The 9,189-nt window shown below is 36.0% G+C and overlaps 1 pseudogene; it reads right to left on the bottom strand.

Annotated features, from left to right (window-relative positions):
• Positions 1-5,051: 5,051 nt before the first annotated feature.
• On the bottom strand, positions 5,052-5,696 carry LOC141550374 (nucleolar GTP-binding protein 2 pseudogene; annotated as a pseudogene).
• Positions 5,697-9,189: the final 3,493 nt, after the last annotated feature.

The following is a 9,189-nucleotide window of genomic DNA, read 5'->3' as shown; positions in this document are numbered from 1 at the left end:
CTCTTTCAGTGGCACATGTAGTCAGAGATGGAACTACTAGCTGTTTCTTGGGTCTTCTCCTTCATTTCGAGGGTCTTCTTCTTTTCTGTCTCTCTCCAATGGACAAGGCGAATACGGCTCATTGGTACCCATTTGATTCCTTCTCCTGTAGAGATACAAGCAAACCCTCTCCCCCTTCCATTCACCACTTTCTGGATCTCTCCACATCACCTGGCAATTATCTAAAGATATTAATATCAAATTGCATATCAGGAATATATATCAGGAGACCTGATGCTACTACTTCTCCCAGATGATAGATTACACATTGTCTACCTACATTAGTGACTAGGATATTAGCTACACATTCCCTAGTTTCCCAAATCAGTGCATGGATAGACACTGTTTTGTAAGCACTCTCAGAAGATGAAATGGTCAAGCCTACTGTGCCTGGAGGCAAGGGATTTATAAACCATACAGGGACAGATTTCAGCTCTCCAGGGGATATATCAGTAGTCCCAGCAGCATACAGCTCTATTCTCCCTAATTGCAATCCCCTTCCCCCATCAGGTTCCTTCTCAATTGACTGATCATATTGATGTACTGAACTTTTAAAGACTCTCTGGGTGTAATGGCAGCTGCCATCATGCCCCAAGTGTTGTTTTTTGTTGTTGTTGTTGTTGTTGTTGTTGTTGTTTTTGCCTGGGGCCCTGGAGCCCAGCCCTGCTTCTTATTTCCCCAAGTCACTGCATTCTGATGCCCAGTGGAAGTCCTTGTTCCATAATTTTGGACATAGGGTTTTGGTCTTGTTCTCTCACTCTGTTCTTTCATTTTATCTTTTTGCCAACATTGAGCTTTCAGATACCCTGCCTTACCACATTGAAAGCACCGCCAAGTTTCTTTGGAAGTCCCTTCCCAAAAGGCTCCCTGTCTTCCCATGTTCAGATCTTGAAAAGCCTGCATCATAGTCTGGGCTTAAAGATACTTGTGCCCACTATGGCATAGCATCTTATGAGGTCATCTAAAGGAGCATCCTTTTTTAGTCCTAGTATAATTCTTCTAAAATCCTTATTAGCATTTTCCTCAGACAGTTTCTTTTAATCATAATTTCTATTGCTACATTTTCTCCAATAGTTCGTATGGCAGCTGTCTGCAGATGTCCCACAAAATCAGCAAAGGGTTCATTTGGACCTTGCACTATTTTCGTGAAGGCTTCTCCTCTATATTGTCTTCCTGGGAAGGTGCCCCATGCTTCGATAGCAGCAGAAGCAATTTGTTCATATGCTGCTACAGGGTAATTAATCTTCACTAAAGTGTCAGCATAAGGGCTTATACCTGCTAGTTGGTCAAAGGTGACTGGTATATTAATTACAGGTTGCCTATTTTGTTGGGCTTGTATTCTACAGAATATTCACTATACTCAGAAATCCACAACAAGTTTTGTCCAGATTCTAAAAATGTCTTTGCTATAGATTTCCAATCATTAGGGGTTAAAATTTCATAAGCCAAATTCTCTAATAGCTTCTTAACATAAGATGATGTAAACTCATAAAGAGTGCAAGCCTTTTTTAGATCTTTAATAATTTCCAGATTAAAAGAGTGTATCTTCTTCTGACTTGACCTGAAGAGTCAAGCTCTTCAATCACAGCATATGCTTCTATTCTCAAATCAGATATATCCCGTCTTTCCTCTTTAGCTTTAACAAATGTCTTTTGTAATGCTGACTTGGGGGAAGAGAGGCAAAACTACTGCATGGGCAGTGCTGATGGTGTCACTGCCCCTCCCACTCCTCCTTCTCCCTCTCATGAAGGTGGAGTTGAGGGAAAAGGGTAAGGAGATAGGGAATACCCTAAGGGCACATGCTTGGGTGTAGGCAGAAGTGAAATTGAGCTGTGAAAGTGAAAAGCACCACATCCCTTAAGCTCATCAGCACTGTCCTTAAGATATTTAACTCTTCCCACCCAACTCTCCATGCCTTCTAGCTTCTTTGTCAGTACCATCCCCCTCCTGCTTTTTCTCCTCACACTTCCTTGGCTGGCTGTTCATATTAAAACTTGTGGGATTCTTTATTTTTTATTTTTTTTTCTGGTAGGTTAATTGTTTTTTTTTTTTTTTAATTAATTTTTATAATTATAACATTTTCTTTGACAGTACATATTCATAGGTAATTTTTTTTTTTTTTTACAACATTATCTGTTGTACTCCTTTCTGTTCCAAATTTTTCCCCTCCTTCCCTCCACCCCCTCCCCTAGATGGCAGGCATTCCCATACATATTAAATATTTTATAGTATATCCTAGGTACAATATATATGTGCAGAACCGAATTTTGTTGTTGTTGTTGCAAAGGAAAAATTGTATTCGGAAGCTAAAAATAATCTGGGAAGAAAAACAAAACAAAACAAAACAAAACAGTGCTCACAGTTTGTACTCATTTCCCAGTGTTCCTTTTCTGGATGTAGCTGATTCTGTCCATCACTGATCAATTGGAATTGGATTAGCTCTTCTCTATGTTGAAGATATCCACTTCCATCAGAATACATCCTCATACAGTATCATTGTTGAAGTGTATAATGACCTTCTGGTTCTGCTCGTTTCACTTAGCATCAGTTGATGTAAGTCTCTCCAAGCCTCTCTGTGTATTCCTCCTGTTGGTCATTTCTTACAGAACAATAATATTCCATAACATTCATATACCATAATTTACCCAACCATTCTCCAATTGATGGACATCCATTCATTTCTAGCCACTATGAAAAGGGTTGCCACAAACATTTTGGCACATACAGGTCCCTTTCTCTTCCTTGGGATATAAGCCCAGGAGTAGCACTGCTGGGTCAAAGGGTATGCACATTTTGATGACTTTTTGGGCATAATTCCAGATTCCTCTCCAGAATGGTTGGATTCTTTCACAACTCCACCAACAATGTATTAGTGTCCCAGTTTTCCCACATCCCCTCCAACATTCATCATTATTTGTTCCTGTCATCTTAGCCAATCTGACAGGTGTGTAATGATATCTCAGAGTTGTCTTAATTTGCATTTCTCTGATCAATAGTGATTTGGAACACTCTTTCATATGAGTGGAAATAGTTTCAATTTCATCATCTGAAAATTGTCTGTTCATATCCTTTGACCATTTATCAATTGGAGAATGGCTTGATTTCTTATAAATTAAAGTCAGTTCTCTGTATATTTTGGAGATGAGGCCTTTATCAGAACCTTTAACTGTAAAAATGTTTTCCCAATTTGTTACTTCCCTTCTAATCTTGTTTGCATTAGTTTTGTTTGTGCAGAAACTTTTTAATTTGGTGTAATCAAAATGTTCTATTTTGTGATCAATAATGGCCTCTAGTTCTCCCTTGAACACAAACTCCTTCCTCCTCCACAAGTTTGAGAGGTAGACTATCCCCTGTTCCTCCAATTTATTTATGATTTTGTTCTTTATGCCTAAATCTTGGATCCATTTTGATCTTATCTTAGTATGTGGTGTCAGATGTGGGTCCATGCCTAGTTTCTGCCATACTAATTTCCAGTTTTCCCAGCAGTTTTTGTCAAATAATGAATTCTTATCCCAAAAGTTGGGATCTTTGGGTTTGTCAAACACTAGATTGCTGTTTTTATTCACTATCTTGCCCTGTGAACCTAACCTATTTCACTGATCAACTAGTCTATTGCTTAGCCAGTACCAAATGGTATTGGTGACTGTTGCTTTATAATATAGTTCTAGATTAGGTACAGCTAGAGCACCTTCATTTAATTTTTTTTTCATTACTTCCCTTGAAATTCTCGACCTTTTGTTGTTCCATATGAATTCTGTTGTTATTTTTTCTAGGTCATTAAAATAGTTTCTTGGGAGTCTGATTGGTATAGCACTAAATAAATAGATTCATTTAGGGAGTATTGTCATCTTGGATTCGCTCGGCCTATCCAAGAGCACTTAATGTCTTTCCAATTATTTAAATCTGACTTTATTTTTGTGGCAAGTGTTTTGTAGTTTTGCTCATATAATTCCTGACTTTCCTCTGGTAGATATATTCCCAAATATTTTATACTATAGACCGTTATTTTGAATGGAATTTCTCTTTGTATCTCTTGCTGTTGGATTGTGTTGGTAATGTATAAAAATGCTGAGGATTTATGTGGATTTATTTTATATCCTGCAACTTTGCTAAAATTTGAATTATTTCTAATAGCTTTTTAGCAGAGTCTTTGGGGTTCTCTAAGTATACCATCATGTCATCTGTGGGATTCTTTAAAGTCAATTGTACTATATTGTACATGAGGAATGTGTCCTCAGGAGTTGAATCAGGACCCATAGCTTTGTAATATTTAATTAATTGCCCTCCCACTATTTTCCATATCTCTGCCTCTCATTTTTCTTTCTTAGAGAGCCAAGGAGACATGCACACTAATATATTTAAGAGTCCAGTGATCTGCTTCTGAGTTACCAACAAACCTTACTTCTCTATTAACCTAACTATTCATGCTTCATACTTCCCTCAGGGTGGGAGAGGTCCTTTTCTTAATATTTGCCTCATTTTGGCTGAAAAATGAAAGTAAACTAAACCCTTACTGAATCTTCTGCTTGCCTATTTTTATACTCACCCTATTTCTGGTCACAGGGACTTCTCCACTGAACTCACTGATGAAACTGCTAAGTGTAGGGCCTTACATCCAGGCCCTCACGTCTAGGCCCCACATTGAGGTGCTAAAATGTATTGTGCTTTCTAGAGCCTCCAAATTGGAGTGCCAAAATATATCTAGTTCTTTGGAGGATCTCAGGACCAGCCTGAGTCCTTGGTCTTAGTGGAAGAGTGAAGAAGGCAGGAGACCCACAAGGACAGTCAAAAATAGAATCCTTTATTTCAAGTCCTCTCAGCCCTTAAATATGATTACATTATTACAGGACACTAAGCATGTATCGATTAGAGAACCACTACATCACAGTACACTAAGCAAGTGCTAATTATAAGCAACATGTTATTAATATATAAATGCCTTTCTTTACTGTAAGTATTCCTTGCTTCAAATAGAACACAGGTAGTCATGCCCTCCTTGACTTTTCAGGAAGGGTAAGAGCCCTTAGGAGAGATGGAGAGCCAAACCAGATATTGTCAGCAGGTTCCCTCTGGGCTGAAAGGTCTTGTACCTTACCCAGAGTTCCCCCACTATCTGCAGCCCTCTACATAACTAGACAATCAGTAAAGAATATCTGATGCATTAAGGTGATGTATTGTCAGACTTTGATTTCTTCTGTAACGGGAGTCACATCACAAACTTTCTTGAAACAAAACGTTATTTATTTATCACAGAGTTCTTGCCAATGTTTGGATAGGCAATGAATCTACACTGACTTACTTTTTGTTAATGTACAATTTTCAAAAATGACATAAAAGCTATGTGAATACTCCCTTCCCAAAGGGGTTAATGAAAGGCATGAAAGGCAAGTTTTGGATAATCTTGGGAAAGGATCGCAACCCATCATGTTGTTGCCCAAATTAAGACAAAAATGAGATGTTTCCAGGGATTTGCATTTTTGAGATAAGTCTCAATGTGATGAAACTTCACTCCTCTTACCATTACCTTCTGTTTCCAGGTCACAATCTTTCTTTTGGTCATAAGTCTTAGTTGAGTTTTGCATTTTCTATAAAAGATTGCATGCTACTCACAAGAAGAATGGGTTTCTTTGTGACTTTGTGCCAAATGTTGTTTCAAAAGTTTTGTGTCAAGAAAATGAATTTTATAATATACATGTATAACCTATCAGATTGCTTGCTGACTTGGGGAGGAGAGAGGTAACAGAGAAAGGGAGAAAAAATTGAAATAAAAAATCTTACAAAAGTAAATGTTGGGGGCAGATAGATGACATAGTGGATAAAGCACCAGTCTTGAAGTCAGGAGGAACTGTGTTCAAATATGACTCTAGATATAATCACAATCTTCAATCATAGGATATGCTTCTCGTGCCATATATCTTTGTAACTCTGAGCACTTAACCCCAATTGCCTCACCAAAAATAAAATCTTTAAAAACTTAAAAATAAATAAATAAATGTTGGAAATTATCTTTATATGTATTTGTAAAAATAAAATATTATTGAGGGAATAAAAGAATATGAACTTTAGAATAATGAGGCTGGATTCTGTCATGGATGAGAGACATTGGTAATTTGCTTTGCTTTATGAACTTGGTATGGACTCTTTATAACTTGATCCATTTCTTCTTGTAATTCCTTCAATGATGACTGCTTAATCACATGGTGTTTTCAAACCATTTAATACTCAGTCACTGAGCCAGAACCATCAATGACTAATACTATAAAGGTTTAATTAGTTACCACAATGGTTTCTTCATTCTTTTTGTTGATACAAATCAAGATACCGAATTGTTGCATGGTCCTGCATGTTTTAATCCCCCCCGCTCCTTTTAGTCAATCCAGGTTTGCTTTGGAGTTGGATGGGTTGATGGAGCACTGTCCCTTGTAATTGGGCTTCACCATCCTGCTGGGAGTCAGGGACTCAAGGAGATTTGGGGTCTAAAATCTGAAAAGTCTGGGAGGCACCATGACATCTTTAATAGTATTTTGATATTCCTTTTTATTTTGTTTTAATATTCCTGGTTCTTTCATTAAATTGTTTTCATTTGACTCATCTAAATTTTCATGGAACTCAGTAATTCAGTAGGGTTTTCCATTTGTTCTAAGATATCAATACTACTTGACATTTTTTCCTCTTTAGCTGTTCCATATTTTCCTGTTTCATCCTGAAACATCTGTTTCACTTCTGCCAAGCTCTTTTGTACTGCCTATGATCAAATCAGTTTTTTCCATTGAAACTCCATTTGGATCTTACTCTCTTCTTACTTTTTAGATATATTCATTTCTGAGTTTACCACTTTAAGGTACTACTTATTTCAACCATTTCCTTGATTTGCTCCTATTATCGGCCTTATCTCAGTTAAAGAACTTCTGCATGAGTCAGCTTCCACTTTTGTACTTTAAACTCAATGAAAGCTTCCTTCTCCTCATTTCATTTTGAGGATGAGGAAAGCAAGGATACCAAAACTTTACTATTCTTATATGTTATCACTAAGTGTTTCTTATACCTACGAATGGTGGCAAGATTCCTTTACTTTGCTGATATCTCGTAATCACCTCTAATTGTGTTTTCCATGAGCAGTATTCCAAAGGTCTACTCAAATCTTTTCAAAATGGGTAAAATTAGTTCCTTATTTTGATGAGTTCCAACATGGACTCCCTCTCCTGTCCATATAACTTTCTTCAGGTTGTAGCTTTTATAATTATGTTAAACATGATGCTTATATGTTCTCTCTCCATTTTTTGAAGATTATTTAGATTTTTAAAGTCTAAGGGAAGATTATTGTTCCATAGAATCAGGCAGGGTGAATATCTCAACAATTTGCAGTATCTTTAATAGGATAGAAAGTAATTTTAAATTTTGTACTAATTCAGTTATGTACTTTAAAAAAAAAAAGCTTTCTCTAAAATAAAAGTATATGATTCTTCAATTCAAAGAAATTGATGACATATTTGTTATCTGCCCAATTGAGTAAAAAGAATCTGACTCAAACAAAAAATTTTTGTAGAGTATACTAAATGGGCTCTATTTTTAGCTTTTTCCCCCTTACAATGAATCAAAATAGTTTAAAAATCACCATCTTTTCCTAGCAACTGAAAAGTTTCCAAGAATTTTATGATAGCCATCCCCAAATGATAATAAGCATTGCTTTTTCAATAAAGAGGTTGTTTTTTTGTGTGTGTTTGTTTGTTTTGTTTTGTTTGTTTGATTAAACAATTGCTGAGGTAACTGGAGTTAAGTGACTTGCCCAGGATCACACAGCTAAGATGTATTAAGTGTCTGAGGCCAGATTTGAATTCAGGTCCTCCTGACTTCAGGGCCAGTGCTCTATCCACTGTGCCATCTAGCTGCCCCTCATAAAGAGGTTTGAAAAAATATAATCCAGTATTTATCTAAGTGATGACCCTGTAAAAGAGATTCAATTATCGTGTCTTTACTCCATTGAAAAGCAATTAATAATTCCAGTTACAAATTCAATTAAAACCATAAATTAAGAAACTTGAGAAAAAATAATGTCTAGGTTACCTCTTTTTAAAGTTAGAATTTTACAAGTTCATGTAAATTAACACAATCTGTTTTATCTTGGTTATCAAGATTTTTAAAAATAGTCAAAATAAAGGAAATTCTACCAAACTGTCAGGCTAAAGAATATTATGTTAAAATGAGAAAATAAGAAAGACATAAGTTCAAAGTTCCATGACCACAGAAAGTTATATCCTTTAATAATTATCATGGATTATATGATTCTCATATCTATAATGAGTCATTCTCTTCTATGGAAATTCAGGGAGTACATGAAGAGAAGCAGAACAATAAGAATCTGACTTGTGAATAATTGGGCAGTCAAGTATATATTAAAAACATTTCTTTGTTGTAGTACTTGTTGGGGAAAAAAAAAAAAAAAGAATGGCAATGGAAAGAACTACTTAGCATTTGCTTATTTGGTTCACTGCCAGAATATCTTGGTGGCTCATGAGGGGAAGGGCAGTTTCCCAAACAAAATCAGAAAGTCTGACCTAAGGATCTTTGAATTAGTCTTACTTGCTAGTCTGGCCAAACATAGCACTAAAATATTTTTTTTCTTCATTAAACTCGAAAGATTTCTGCTTATAAACATGACTAGTTAAGGAATTCTGTATGAGATCTTCAAATGTTTATACCTAAGATATTTCTGTCAAATAGAAAACTGGCCTGACTCCCATTGCTTTAGATTTTGTCATGAAAAACTGCCCTTATTTTATCCAGCTTAAAAGAATGGAAAAGCTTATTTCTTCTTTGATACAAACCATCTGTTTTAAAAAAAAAAATCTATAAAACCTCTGCCCTTTAAGCAGCATGACAGCTTGTTTGAAGTATCCCCTCCCTCTATTTTCACTGTTTCTTTCCTTTTTTTTTTTTTTTTTTACAAAACAACCACTACTACCACTAGCCACATCCCAAAACAAAGGGGAAAAACAAAACAAAACAAAACAAAACAATACAAGAAAAAAATATAACCCACAAAAGTGAGTCTGTCATTAAAGAAACCAAATCAAATTATGACAAAGAGTTTTGTAATCAGCAGTGAAGTTCACCGGAAACTTCAGCATAACAACTGGTCTCTTACCTTTA

The sequence above is a fragment of the Sminthopsis crassicaudata genome, chromosome 1 (genome assembly GCF_048593235.1).
Source record: "Sminthopsis crassicaudata isolate SCR6 chromosome 1, ASM4859323v1, whole genome shotgun sequence".
Taxonomy (NCBI): Eukaryota; Metazoa; Chordata; class Mammalia; order Dasyuromorphia; family Dasyuridae; genus Sminthopsis; species Sminthopsis crassicaudata.
The sequence above is the reverse complement of the archived record's forward strand: the minus strand, read 5'-3'. Positions and strand labels throughout refer to the sequence as shown.